Raw genomic sequence first — 14,683 nt, 5'->3', positions numbered from 1 at the left:
GAATGCCTGACCTCTGTGTTCATGTAGTTGTCTTCTCATCCTTTAAGCTTCAATTTCAGTACCTCCTGTTCAGAAAATGCTTGCCTATTCAGCCATGTAATTTTTAAGGGCCGTATCCTGCATGTTCCCCAAAAATTCTAATAAGTAGTAGTTGCTTTAAAGAGCTAGGGGTCTTTGTATTGGTCAGCTTTTCCATCACTTATAGCAATATTAGTCAGATTTCTCACTAAGACATGATACCCCACACCCACAATTTAAAGGAGAGGTTTAACTTGGCTCATGTTCCCAAGAAATTCAGTCCATGGCTCTGAGGCAGAAATATCATAGCAGAAAGATGTGGCAGAACAAAGACAACAACCAAGAAGTAGAGAAGGAGGAGGGACTAGGAATCATACATACACCCCTGGACATGACTCCATGACCAACCCAGGAAAACCTAGATGTGTCCTCTACCAATCCCCAAGAAGATCCCAAAGCCAATCAAGTTGACACAGTCATGTTAACCATGACATACCTGACATACACAAGTTAAAGAAGAAGTTTATTTTGGCTCACAGTTTGAGAATCTTTATTGCAAAATTGGCTGGTTCCAAGATAGAAGCACCATAGCAGAAGAACATGATGTAAAAAGGCTGCTCACCTCGAGGCAGCCAGGAAGCACTCAGCAAGGAAGAGACAGAGAGAGAAGAAGCGTTTGAGTACAGGATATAGCCTTCAAAGGTATGCCTCTGTAACCTATTTTCTCCAAATGAGCTGTTGTAGTCAGGGTTTGCAAGAGAATAGATTTGAAACAAGACGCATAGTTCATAAGATTATATTATAGTATTCACCCAAAAAGTCAAATGCACAGGAGTGCAAGAGATCTGTTTGGGCACTAGAGAACCAAAGAATCCTGGTGAGGGCCTGGAGCCCATGGCAGTGTCCTGAATGAGTCCAGCTGAAGGCCTAGAGCCCATGGTAATGTCTCATACACATCCATATCAAGGATCTGCACCAAAAATGCCCAAAGGCAAGTGGTAGAAGCTAGATAGTCTGCACCAATGGAGTGAAGGATCTGTGCCACATGACTAAAGAATCTGCACTGGAGCCAGGAAGCAATACTCAAGGCAAAGACCAGAGCCCACCCCCACCACGTGAGCACTAATTGTGCATTATATGTGATTTTAGTTTTTGACCAATGTGTTCATTACTTGAATAATTTTTCCAGTATTGAACTATCCTTGCATTTGTGTCATAAATTCAACATTGCTCATGACTACTATTTTAAAATACTACTGCCAGCAGGGCGTGATGGCGCACACCTATAATCCCAGCACTTAGAAGGCTGAGGCAAGAGGATTGCTGTGAGTTTGAGACCAGCCTGGGCTACATAGTTCCAGTTCAGTCTCAACTACATAGTGAAATCCTGTCTCAAAAAACAAAAACAAAACAAAAAAAAAACTCAAATACTACTATCTGAATTTTGATTGCTAATATTTTAGTTCATGATTCCACATGTATATCCAAAAGTGAATTTTGTCAATAAGTTTTTACTGCTCAGTTTTAATTCACAAGGATGTGCTAAGTTTATACAATGAGTTGAATATCTTCCCCCCTTTTTCCTGTTTTCTGAAAAATCTTATCTACCTGGCTCTTGAAGTTTTTATGCAATTTATCTTTTCTTACCAAAAATTTTTTGAAAAAGTAGATTCATAAAAGCAGATGCAATTTAATGATTATTTATTTATTCAGGTTTTTCTATCTTTTTACTAGCAAATTGTGTATTGGAAAGTACATGATTTCAACCAAAGTAATCACTTAAACAGGAGAAAATACTCAGGTAAGAATCAATGATTGTTAATGATCAGAAAATTTATGGCCATTTGGGCTATCATACAGAAATCCAAAATCACTCAAAGGCAAAATCTTAAAGAAGGTTCATCCTCTGATTAATTCATGTGGAATATATCCATAGTACATGGAATCTGTACTATACTATAGATTATCAGCTTCTAACTAAACATGACCTGTTGGAATTTTTGAATACCATAAAAATGTCTGCTAAGATTTCTACAAAGACAATATCAGGACTTTGAATGGTAGGTTCCCTTCATGGTTCAGAACATAACACCATCAGTGTATTGAGAAGCAGTACTATACAGCCATACTCAATAGTAGCACCAACAAGTTAAAAGTCTTTTCCCAGAATACCATGTAGCATAGTTTTATGTATACTTTTCCACCATTGGCCACAGGTCTGCTCTACAACATATTCTATTTTTACAGTAGTTGCAGGGCTTCCAGAAAAAAGAATTTAAGTATGTCTCATGGTTTCAGGACCCATACTCTGCAGAAAACCTACATTTTTCTTTTTCTTCTGAGGCAAATGTTTATATTTTTTCAAAAAAAATGTCTACTTTAAGTTTTCAAATTCACTGGCAGAAATGTTGGTTAAATGCTACAATTTACACAATTTGTAGTTGCAACCCTATTCTTATCATTATGTTCTCATATTATAGTTTTTCATCAATATTCTTAAAATGTACTACATATGTCTTCTCAAAGAATAGATTTGAGTCTGTAAATATTACTAGAATGATTTTTCTTTGTTTTCTCTATTCATTTCTACTCTTGTTAGCAACTTATATTTTTTCTTTGTGTTTACTCTTTCACTTTATAATGTCTTAAATTATGAAATCATTTATTAAAAATGATTTTATTGTTTATAAGTACATACACTAAGACACAAATTTCCCCCAAATACTTTAACTATGTCCTGTGAATTTTAAATTGAACTATTTTATTATTCAGTTTAAATGTTTTATCATTTTCCTGTGGTTATTCTAACCCAAAAATCATTTGGGAGGGTTTAGAGTTATATAACTATAGTTTTGTTATTATTTTATTGTGCTATGGTTAAAGAACATAGTCCATATGATATTAATTATTTGAAATTTGAATCACTGTTAAGACTTTTTATAAAATTCTGTCAGTGCTTTAAGAGCATATATTATTATATATTAATCAAAAGGTTTGTGTGTGTGCATGTCTGTGTACGATAAACTCAACTTAGTAACCCAAATATTGTCTTTATTTTTATTTTTGTCTTTTTATGTTTTTATCACATTTTCTTAAATTTAATCATAACTATGAGCTTTTCTATTTCTATTTGTAGTTCTCCTGGTTTTTCCTTTTGCAGTTTTGATCTGTAATGTCAACTCTTTATATATGTTTATAATTATTATGCTTTCTTTGTGCCTGTTATTTTATTGTTATATAAGTCTGCTTCAACTGTGTTAATATATTTAGGTTTTCTTTTGTTTAATCTTACTATTGCTGTTATTGTTTCTGTTTTCTATTAGGATTCTAGTGCATGCTATTTTGTGGCTTTCTTTTATAGGATGTCTATAAACAGTACATAGCTTGATTTTGTAAAATCTTTTCATGTTTTATTAGATGAGTTTAACTTCTTACACTTATTTTTATTTTCAAAACAGTATTATTCATGTAATATTGTCTTTTACATTTACCATGATTTTTATTTGCTTTTCTGCCAATTCTTTTCCTGTGTTGATCCCAAAGAGTTACTTTTTGTAAATTTATAGGTATTGGCATATCTTTCCTCAAAATAAAATTATAGCTTTATAAAAAACAGTAAGTTCTGTCCTCTCTTTTAAAGGCATTAATTCATATACAAATGTATTTATCTATTAGGTGTCATATTTCTTTGCTCTAGATTTTTATTGTAGTTTTTAGCTCAAGTCTTTGTAAAAAGCTCTTTAATTGAGGGCCTAGGATCAGAAAATTAATTCAGTATATCTAAACAATTATCTGTATTTTAAATTCAGTCTTGAAAATAGTTCAACTGAACCTAAAATGATATGACTGCCAACCAAACTCCCAGGAACTGTGCAAACATGACCTTTTTGAAGTGCATTCTAGATAGCACATTACAGTGTCCACCACCATAACTCCGTGGTCCTGAGATAGTTTGAGGAGCATCACAGATTAAGTCATCAAACAGACAGCTCAGCCCACATTCTAATTATTCCACTATTTCATCTTTCCTTAATTCTCCAGATAGACAACTTATAAATTAGGAAGTCCTGATGGGTGTCAGAGGTCTTTTTCAGCTTATCTTTATAGTTGGGGAAATCCTTATCCACATGTACACACAATAAATCTGGCACAAGTTGCATAAAATATATGGAACAAATGTTGCTAAATCTTAGTAGTTGGTATTTTAAAATTCATTCTGAAATTATCTGAATTTTCATAAGTACAACCCATACATATTTACACCTGATTTCCACTGTGTTCAAGCTTATTTAAGCTATCTTATTTTATGTTTTCTATATATTGTACTTTATTTCTGATTTTCTCTCTTCCACTGCGTAGGTGAAATTTTATTGTTCTGATGTTAAAGTTATACATTCCATTTTTATTCTTTTGCGTAATCATACTTTTATTTTATTTTTCTATAATTGTCTCAATATTATGAATGCTCTATTTTCCATAAATATTGACAAGTACTTTGGGGAGGAGTGGGTACCAGGGATCAAACTCAGGACCTTGCACTTACGAGTCAGGCAGTGGCACTATTGAGCTAAATCCCCAGCTTGACAAGTACTTTGACATAAACTTCCCTTTGATCTCCTATCCACTCTTGTGCTGAATTGTAATAATACATCCCATCTAGATTTTTAGACATCTATTGTTAAGACTTTTTTGACTTTTTTAAACATTTAGTTTTGTTGGTAAAAGTAGACTTTACTAATTTGTTCTGTGGCTTATTATTTAAATATCTGAGTTAAGTAATGTGTGAATTGTGCTTTATGTGTTTGAATTTGTTAATAGAGACTAATTTGCTTACAAGTTTATAAGAACAAAACTCAGGATCTGAAGTAACAAAATTAGAAATGTTCTATGAAAAATTCTTACTGGGCAAATCAAAATGGTACACTACATGCCACATAAAATTAATAAAATTAAACCATCAGTAGAATAGGCAAATTTCCATAACAGTGAAAGTAGTGAAAAATTTCTCTATCCTTTCTGGTAGGAAATTTGGTTTCTTACAACTAACAAAGTCTAATCTTGCCTCAAATTTTTCTTGTGGAACAATAGTAACAAAAGACAATAACACAAGTTATAAAGGGGCAAGTTGAGACTGAAAAATGCAATAACCTGGTAAATTGTTGATACTTTACTTAGGTAATAGATATATTGTTTCAGAAAATTAAGTATTTAGAATATATGCCATCCTGGAGATAAAGCAACCAAAATTTAGAATAAGTTACAATGAGTTAGTTAAAAATATTTTTTAAATTATTTAAAGACAATTAAAGTTAGACCTGTCATATAAAGGTACAAGATCCCAGTAATGAATGTAACTGTACTGTCTACCTAGAATGTACCCATAAATTCAATTAACAAAAAGACAATTAAAGTTCAAGATCAAATACATAGAGTAAGAATAATTCCTCTTGTGTATAAAAATTGTAACCTAGTAAGTATACCTTGGACTCCATATTATAGCAACAAATTGGATAGTTGGATGTAAAAGGCAGAGAGAAATCTATGAATAGGGGTTGGTTCTTCCCTCCTGAGATGATATTTAAGGCAAATCCCACGTTTCTCTTAGGATAAGGGGGGAAATTCATCTCAGGAGAGGAGAAAGTTGCTTACAAATTACATTCTTTGTGTTATTCTTGTTCAATATGATATAATGGTCTCCCAGTCATACCTCTTGTTTTGTTTCCTGCTATAAATCTAGATATTCAGCAAGTATTTGTGATGAATGAACAGATAAGAAAGTACAGGATGCAAATAAGACATGCACTTCACCAAAATGACAAAGATTAAAATTAAAGTATGAGCCAAGATGGTTTTTTAATCCAATGAAAACTAAAATAAAGCAGGGAGAGCAGAAAAAATTATGTACAATTTAAGTTGAAAGGAAGTAGAATAGAAGGTATCAGTCCACAATAAAGGCATATCATTTACCTTTAAGCACTAAATAAAATTGTTTAAAAATATGCAGAGTATTATTTTAAAAAATAAAAGAAACAAACACATTTATTTTTCAAGAATATCCAGACATTTTAGCAGTTGATAGATCACACAAGCAAAAGATGTAAAGATATATAAAGAATATAAAGAATTTTAAGGATAGAAGGGGAGGATCCTTACAAAACATCCAGAGTTCCTTGTGTCTTTGGTACATATATATGCATATATATAATATATATTTATATACATACAAATCAGTAGCACACTAGATTCACTAGTTTGGCCTATCTCATAATCACTATAAACATAATTTTCTAAGGGAGAGACTAGAAAACTGAATGCCAACCCAGTTGTAGACTCACTTGTATGTAAGTGGTGGTGTTTCATATGGTTCAACTTTGTCCAAGAGACACAATCAGAAATCCGCTGATGCCTCATCATCTTCCCTATTCCTCCTGCCTGGATCATATTTTATGACAGCAGGACAGACAAGGAGAAAGAGCCTGGTTCCTTTAATGCAGTCTGCGCTTTATCCTGTAGACTTTATCTGGGACACACATAAACCCCTTCTTCATTAAGCCCCTTTGGTCGTCAGGAACTCACATCTGCACAGAGTGTGCAATGACACAGCCCTGAAGAAAAGGTTAGTAAGTCCACAAGTAGAAATCTGAACATGTCACATCCTCTAACCACAATCCAGCCAAACCAGATATAAATAAAAGTATTTAAATCAATTTATAAAATAGTTCCTAGTAAGTATTGGTAAAGGTGAAATAAAAATGCAAATATCATTTAAACAAAAATAAAATTAAGGTATTAAATTGGTAAATTATAAATTGTACCCTCCAGAATTACCTCTTATTTCTGCTATATTTTTTATTAACATTTATCAGATTCTCATAATATGCATCTTTAGTTTAATTTCCATTATTACCTACTAGGATATAAGTTCCATGAAGCCAGGAATTGACTCTTTTGTTGTATTCCTGGCACCTGAAATAGCATTTAGTTAAACGGTTGAATGAATTAACAATTGCACTGGGCAGCAAATACATAAACCTAATTTTTATTATTAAAGTTTTAAAAGAAAATGAATAATCCAATTCAAGATAAAAGACATTAATGGCAATCAAACAAACAAAATCTTAGTATACAAAATTAATGAAGTGCTTCGACCCAGCGCACCAGAGAAGACTGGCAGCAGCTCCCGACCCACTGGTAGGCCCGCCGGTTTGATCCAGCGCCAGATGAAGACAACACAGCGGTGTTGGTGCCCCCCCCCCACGAACAAGAGAAAGAGGGACTCGCTGAGGCTCCTAGATGAAAACTGAAGCCCACTGGAAAAGTGAAGAAAATCTGTGATAAAGGCACATACCACACCACCATAATTGGTAAGTCGGAGGGACCAGCACCTGATATCGGAACCTAGTCTAACTTCAGCGGAAAGACAGCTGGAACCTGCAGGAGAACCTTACAGAGTTCAACCTAGCAGGAAGTGAGAGATCTCAACTTGGGCCTTGCAGCCAAAAATCAACCTGAACCTCAGGGGACAGCTGCTGGCTTTCTGAGACTAACTGAGATCTGTATGCTCCTGCCCACCCTGTCTACTGTGTCAACAGAGGCATACCCTGAAGGAGGCCCCCTATTTCTATTTGTATTTTTTATTTTCAAAGCAATATTTTTCTCATGTTTAATCTTTTTTTTTTTTTTTTGGTACCGGGATCGAACTTAGGTCCTTGCGCTTGTGAGGCAGGTGGTGGAAACACTGAGCTAAATCCCTGGCCCATGTTTAATCATTTAAAAATGCTTTCATCTTTTTCTTTTCTCAAATTGTTTGTCCTTTTTTATCTTCTTTTTGTTATGTTCTTTTCTTTCTTTCTTTCTTTCTTTCTCTTTCTCTCTCTGTCCCCCACCTTGATCTCCATTATTGTAATTGTTTGTCCTTTTTTATCTTCTTTTTGTTATGTTCTTTTCTTTCTTTCTTTCTTTCTTTCTTTCTTTCTTTCTCTTTCTCTCTCTGTCCCCCACCTTGATCTCCATTATTATCTCTTTTCATTTCCTGTTCATATATATACTAATTGGAATTTTTTTCTTTTCCTTTTCTCTCTTTTTCCTTCTCTCAGTTGCCATTAGTTTTAAAAGAAAGTGATTCCAGTCTCTACCCTCCTATTGCTGTTAGTTTGTCCTGTTCTTGGGTATATTTTTCTCTGTCGTCTTTTCTCTTCAACAGTTCCCTAGAGTTTGTGTGATCTTCCTCTGTCCTCTGACCTCACATCCTACCTTTCTCTATCCTATCTATCAGTCCCTCCCTCCCCAACTCCTTCTAAATCCCCATCCTGAAGGGTAAAGTTGCTATATTGAAGAGGTTATTCACTATAAACATATTTGGGTCTGGCCCTCAATTTTGATTTAATTCACACAGTTAAAGGTGATAGATTAATAACTACCACAAATTGTCTTTTTCTAAGCTGTGCTTGATGCTGTTGTGTTCCTGATTGTATCACTTGGGCTAAGGTGTTGTGATTGATATAATACCTGGTATAATGAAAATGAGATTGCCTCAGAGTCATTAGAGACTCAAAACCTAAAGACCAGCTATATCTGGAAGATTGAAGTATTAACCCAGGAATTAAAATAAGGACAGTACCAACAACAAAAATAGAAATGATATTGATATTTAGATCTTTAATCCACTTGGATTTTAGTTTACTGCATGGTGAAAGATAGGGATCTAGTTTTAATCTTTGGCAAGTTGAAATCCAGTTTTTCCAGCATCATTTACTAAAGAGCTATCTTTCCTCCAGTGAAGATGGTTGGCTCCATTGTCAAAGATGAGGTAGCTGACTATGTCTGGTGTTCTTTCTGCATCTTCTAATCTATTCCATTGATCTTCAGATCTGTTTTTTGTCAGTACCATGCTGTACCATGGCTTTTCAGTATAGTTTCAAGTTGGGAATTGTAATACCTCCTGCCTTGTCTCTGTTGCCTAGAAAGATTTTTGCCATTCTAGTTCTCTTCTTATTCCAAATGAATTTTTGGATTGTCATACACCCTGACCAAGTCAGATTTATCCCAGGGATTGTAAATTGTGTTTTTGTTTTTGTTTTTAAATAAATGACCCTACCTGACATATTTTGTTACAGCCATCCAAATGGACTAAGATTTTCACAGAACTTCCAACACATTCTAATAACCATGTGTTATTAAAAGTTGTACAACTAGGCCAGGAATTTAGCCAGTCTCACAAGTGGAAGGTCCTGAGTTTAATCACCATTACTTAAAAAATAAAGTTGTACAAGTACTGAAAGGGTATAAGTCAGTTCTTCTCAGCTAACACTAAATTAATAGCATGAAGTTCTCAAATTATTTTCACACTGTTGTATACTTACACATTTCTGTTAAAGAACTATATCCAAAGTGGCTGGACAAGTTGGGCCCTTGTTCTTTCATTCTGGTTACCTCCAGATTAAAGTTTTGAAAACTTATATCTGTGTTCTTCCTATGAAAATTTGAGTATTATTTGCACATTATTCAAATTTCTACATTATTTGCATATTATTGTTTATATTTACTACATTTGTATCTTGCAGTTTGTGTTACAGTTGAGTTCAAATGAGTCCCTGGGTTGAGTATTCTATTGAAGAACAAAAATTGTAAATGACAAGCTGATTCTAAGATCTATATGGAAACGCAAAGGGTCTAGAGTAATCACAGCTACCTGAATGAAGGATACCTTTTAGGAATTTAAGCAATTACAAATGTGCTCTGGAAAACTATGGCAGGAGGATTGTAAGTTCAAGCCCAGCTCAGCTTGAGCAATTTAGTGACTCATCAAGATGTCTCAAAATTCTAAAAAATAATAATAATAAAATTTCAAAGGGGCTGAGGATGTGGAACAGTGCAAAAGCCCTTGGTTCAATACCCAGTACCATAAAGAAAAAGAATTATTTATAATTTTGATGAGCTTGTGTGCTACTGTCTTAAGTAGACTGAAACTGTCATTTTAGGACTTGGTTTGCAGGCTATTATTTTTCATAATAATACAGAAATGTAAGATATCAGAATTGTTAATGAGATAAAGCAAATAACACAATGGTAGAACATTAGATCCTTTCCCATGATTTTTGTCATTGTATTAGTCTACTCAGGCTACCAAATACCACAGTGTGGGTGACAGAAAGTTACATTCACACATTTCTGGGGGTAGAACTCTGAAATCAAGGTAACCCTATAATTAGGTTCTTGTAAGGGCTCTCTTTCTACTTTGTAGATGACAACCTTTTCCATGTGTCCTTGCATGAAGAGGAGAGAGAGGGGAGTTGGAGAGTATCTGCTGTCTCTTCTTAAAAGAGCACTGTCCTGCCATGAGAGGACAGGATAGTATCCTTTACCTCCCAAATCTCCTATATCAAAATACCATTGCCTTAGGGGTTAGGTCTTCAATATAGTAATTATTGAACAGGAATAACTCAGCCCATGGTATTGTCTTAGACTTTTCAGACTAATAATATTCCATGAACTAGGTAGCTTATGAACAGAAGAAATTTATTTTTTGCTGAGGAAGGAAGGCAGAACATGGCAAAGCTGGTTGGGGAAGTAAGTGTGACCAAATTCCAGGACACATGAGCCAAATAATTCCCAAGGCCCTGTGTATGAGTCCTCATGGTTCCTGTAATGTGTGGATTAAAGAAGCAGGGTACCACTGAAAGCATAGTGCCATGGCTTTCCTCACACTAGCCCACCCTGTGTCTTCCAGGATGTACTTTTTTCTTCTTTCTTTTATTCAGCTCCAAGTTTGCTCTGCAGAGCAGTTTCTCCTTTACCCTTCACTTTTAATTTTTCCAGTATCAAATAAATGTGAAACTTTGCACCACTTTGCTTGTTTCACCCAGTTCTTTGAGATGAAACAATCTGGAAGCTACCTCTAAGTGAAGACTCCAGCATCCCAAAACTCCATAACATTTACTTAGTGAGATACCTCTGGAAGGAAACTGATAATATTGTCAGTCTGGAGACTGGGAAGCCCAGCAGATGTGTCATCTCTTACATAGACAAAGCCTTCTCACTACGTTCCCACATAGTGGAGAAGGCAGGCAGCTCTCTAAGGACTCTTCTATAAAGAAATTAATCCTATTCACAGAGTCTCTGCCCTCATGACTCCTGTGCTTCTGTGAATATTTTGGGTGATGTTTATTCTTTTCTGTCAGCAGAAGGTAAGGATTTAGCAAACAGGAGGAGATAAATAAACAAGGGAAGAAATCACTAATGAAGTAAATTTTCTGAAGGTCTCGAAAGAACAGAATTGAGAACACAGAACAGGAATAGCGACATGTTTGATCATTGGAAGGATGAGAGCAGGGAGTAGGGACAGTTTTATATAAATCATTCCAGTGGTGGCCTGTAGTAGGGACTCAACTACTTACTGGACTCAATAGTTAGTAATCATTTAATGCTGTTTGTTGTTGGTGGTGGTGGTTTCTTTGTTTTTGCTTTTGGTTTTGTTTTTTGTTTGTTTGTTTGGTTGGTTGGTTGTTTTTTTCTCATTGGTACATTTTAGGTATACAATACAGTTACATTCATAACTGGGATCTTCTGCCTTTATATGACAGGTCTTGGTTCTCATTTTTTTCTCCTTACCTCTGCCCTCCCTTTACCCCCTCCTCCATTCCCTGTTTACAAAAACTTTATTTCCATTTTTTCATTTTCTCATATTTTTTCTTTTCCCATATTTCCTTTCCCCTATCCTTCCCACTTCCTCTACACCTATAGACCTTTTCTTCCTATTTCACATTGTCAATTATACCATTAGGATCTTATGTACAATTAGTTTTTCACAGCAGAGAAACTATTTGGTATATTTACACATGTGTGACTTATATACTTAAGAGTATATCCTCAATATGCATCCATTTTCCTATGAATGACTCTAATTTCTCATTCTTTATGGCCAAGTAATATTCCATTTTGTAGAAAAACCCCAATTTCTTTATCCAGTCTCTAATTGATGGGCAAATGGGCTGTTTCCAAGTTTTAGCTATTACAAACTATGCCACTGTAAACATAGATGTGCATATATCACTGTGATATGATCCTTTTAATTCTTTTGGAAAGATACACAGCAGAGGGATGGTTAGGTCAAATGGAACCTGCAATTCTAGTTCTTTGAGGTATATCTATATTGATTTCCATAGTAGTTGCACCAGTCTGCACTCCCACCAACAGTGGAGAAGGGTTACTTTCTCCCCACAACCCCGCCAACATTTGTTATTGTGTGATTTCTTGATAAGCAGCCATTCTTTGTGGGGTGAGGTGGAATCTCAGTGTTGTTTTCATCTGCAATTCTTGATTGAACAGTGATGTGGAACATTTTTTCATGTATTACCTTGATGCTTTCAATTCTTTGAGAAATGTCTGTTCATTTCAGATGCCCATTTCTGAATCAGGTCTTTATATTTGGGGATGCTGATTTTTTTGAGTTCTTTATATATTCTAGATAATAGTCCTTTGTCTGAGAAGCAGCTGGTAAAAATTTTTCCCACATTGTAGGTTGTCTTTTAGTTCTGTTGATGGTTTCTTTTGCAGTGCAGGAGCTTTTTAATAATATGAGATCCCAGTTGTTGATTTTTTTCTGCTAGTTGCTGTGCTACTGAGGACTTGTTCATAAAGTCTTTTCCTATGCCAGTGTCTTCAAGAGTTCTGCCTAACTTATCTTCCACAAATTTAGTCACTCTTTTTCTAATATTTAGGTCTTTAATCCACTTGGATTTTAGTTTAGTGCATGGTGAAAGATAAGGTTATAGTTTTAATCTTTATAGTTTTAATCCAGATTTTCCAACACCATTTATTGAAAGGGTTATCTTTCCTCCAGTGAGGGTGGTTGGCTCCTTTGTCAAAGATGAGGTACCTGAGTACATCTGGAGTTGTTTCTGTATCTTCCAATCTATTCTACTGATCCTCAGGTCTTTTTCTTTGCCAGTACCATGTTGTTTTTATCACAGTGGCTTTGTAGGATAGTTTCAAATTGGGAATTGTTATACCCACTGCCATGTCTCTGTTGCCTAGGATGGCTTTTGCTTTCCAGGTCTCTTCTGGTTCCAAATAAATTTTTGGATATTTTTTTTTGTTGTTGTTGTTGCTGTTGTTGTTCTATGAAATATACTGTTGGAATTTCAATCAGCATTGCATTGAATCTGTAGAGAATTTTGATAGTATGGCCATTTTCACTATGTTGATTTCATCCTACCCAGGAGCAGGAGATATCTTTCCATTTTCTTATATCTTCTTCGATCCCTTTTTTCAGAGTGCTGTAGTTTTCAGTGGTGAGGTCTTTTGCTTCTTTCGTTAGATTAATTCCTACATACTTCATTTTTTTTTGGATGCTATTGTGAAACAAATTGTTCCCCTAATTTCTCAGTGAGTCTATTATTTGTGCACAAGAAGACTAGTGACTTTTTGGGGGGCGGGGGTTTGAGACAGGGTCTCACTAGGTAGTTGAGACTGACCTGAACTCACTATGTAGCCCAGACTGGTCTTGAACTCAGTGATCCTCCTTCCTCAGTCTCCCGAGTGCTGGGATTACAGATGTATGCCACCACACCCGGATTTTTTTTTTTTTTTGTACTAAGGATCGAACTCAGGTCCTTGCACTTGCAAGGCAAATGGTGGAACCACTGAACTAAATCTCCCTGGCCCAAAGACTAGTGATTTTTGAGTGTTGACCTTGTATCCAGCTGCTCTGCTGAAAGTATCAATTAAGTCTAGAAGTCTTTTAGTGGAATTTGTTTGGGTCTTCAATGTAAAGTATCATATCATTAACAAATATTGACAATTTAACTTCTTCATTTCCTATCTTTATTGCTTTAATTTCTTTCTCTTGTCTAATTGCTGTGGCTAATGTTTCCAGAACTATATTGAAGATGAGTGGTGATAGTGGGCATCCTTGTCTTGTTCCTGATTTTAACATGAAGATTTTCAGTTTTTGGCCATTTAATATGATGTTGGCTGTTGTTTTTTCATAGATAGCCTTTATCAAGTTGAAATAAAGACCATCTATTCCAATTTTTTGCAGGGTTCTTATCATGAATGGGTGTTGAATTTTGTCAGTGCTTTTTCTGCATCTATCAAGAGGATCATACAGTTTTTCTCCTTGACTCTGTTAATATAGTGTATTACATTTATTGACTCACATATGTTGAACCATCCTTGCATCCCTGAAATAAATCCGACTTGGTCAGGATGTATGATCTTCTTGACAATCCTCTGTATTTGTTTGCCAGTATCTTATTGAAGATTTTTGCATCTATGTTTATTAGGGAGATTGGCCTGTATTTCTCTTTTTTTTGGTTGGGTCTTTCTCTGGTTTTGGAATCAAAGTGACAACTTGCTTCCAGGAATTAATTTAGAAGTATTGTTTCCCTGTCAATTTCCTTGAAAAGTTTAAAGAGTAGTGGCAGTAATTTTTCTCTAAATATCTTGTAAAATTCAGCAGTGAATCCATCAGGACCTGGACTTTTCTTTGTTGGTAAACTTTTAATTGCATATTCAATTTCACTGATTGTACTTGGGGTGTTTAGAATTTTTTTATCTTCTTCATTTAACTTTGATAATTGATAAGTATCTAGAAATCTGTCAGTTTCTTCTGTGTTTTCCATTTTTATTAGAGTACAGGTTCTCAGAGTAGGTATTAATGATC

At 34.9% G+C, this 14,683-nt stretch overlaps 1 pseudogene; it reads right to left on the bottom strand.

Annotated features, from left to right (window-relative positions):
* Positions 1 to 1,836: 1,836 nt before the first annotated feature.
* On the bottom strand, positions 1,837 to 2,200 carry LOC117286168 (annotated as a pseudogene).
* Between the last annotated feature and the right edge of the window lie 12,483 nt (positions 2,201 to 14,683).

This window comes from Fukomys damarensis, unplaced genomic scaffold (assembly GCF_012274545.1).
Source record: "Fukomys damarensis isolate Sample0158 unplaced genomic scaffold, DMR_v1.0_HiC HiC_scaffold_15, whole genome shotgun sequence".
Lineage (NCBI taxonomy): Eukaryota > Metazoa > Chordata > Mammalia > Rodentia > Bathyergidae > Fukomys > Fukomys damarensis.
The sequence above is the reverse complement of the archived record's forward strand: the minus strand, read 5'-3'. Positions and strand labels throughout refer to the sequence as shown.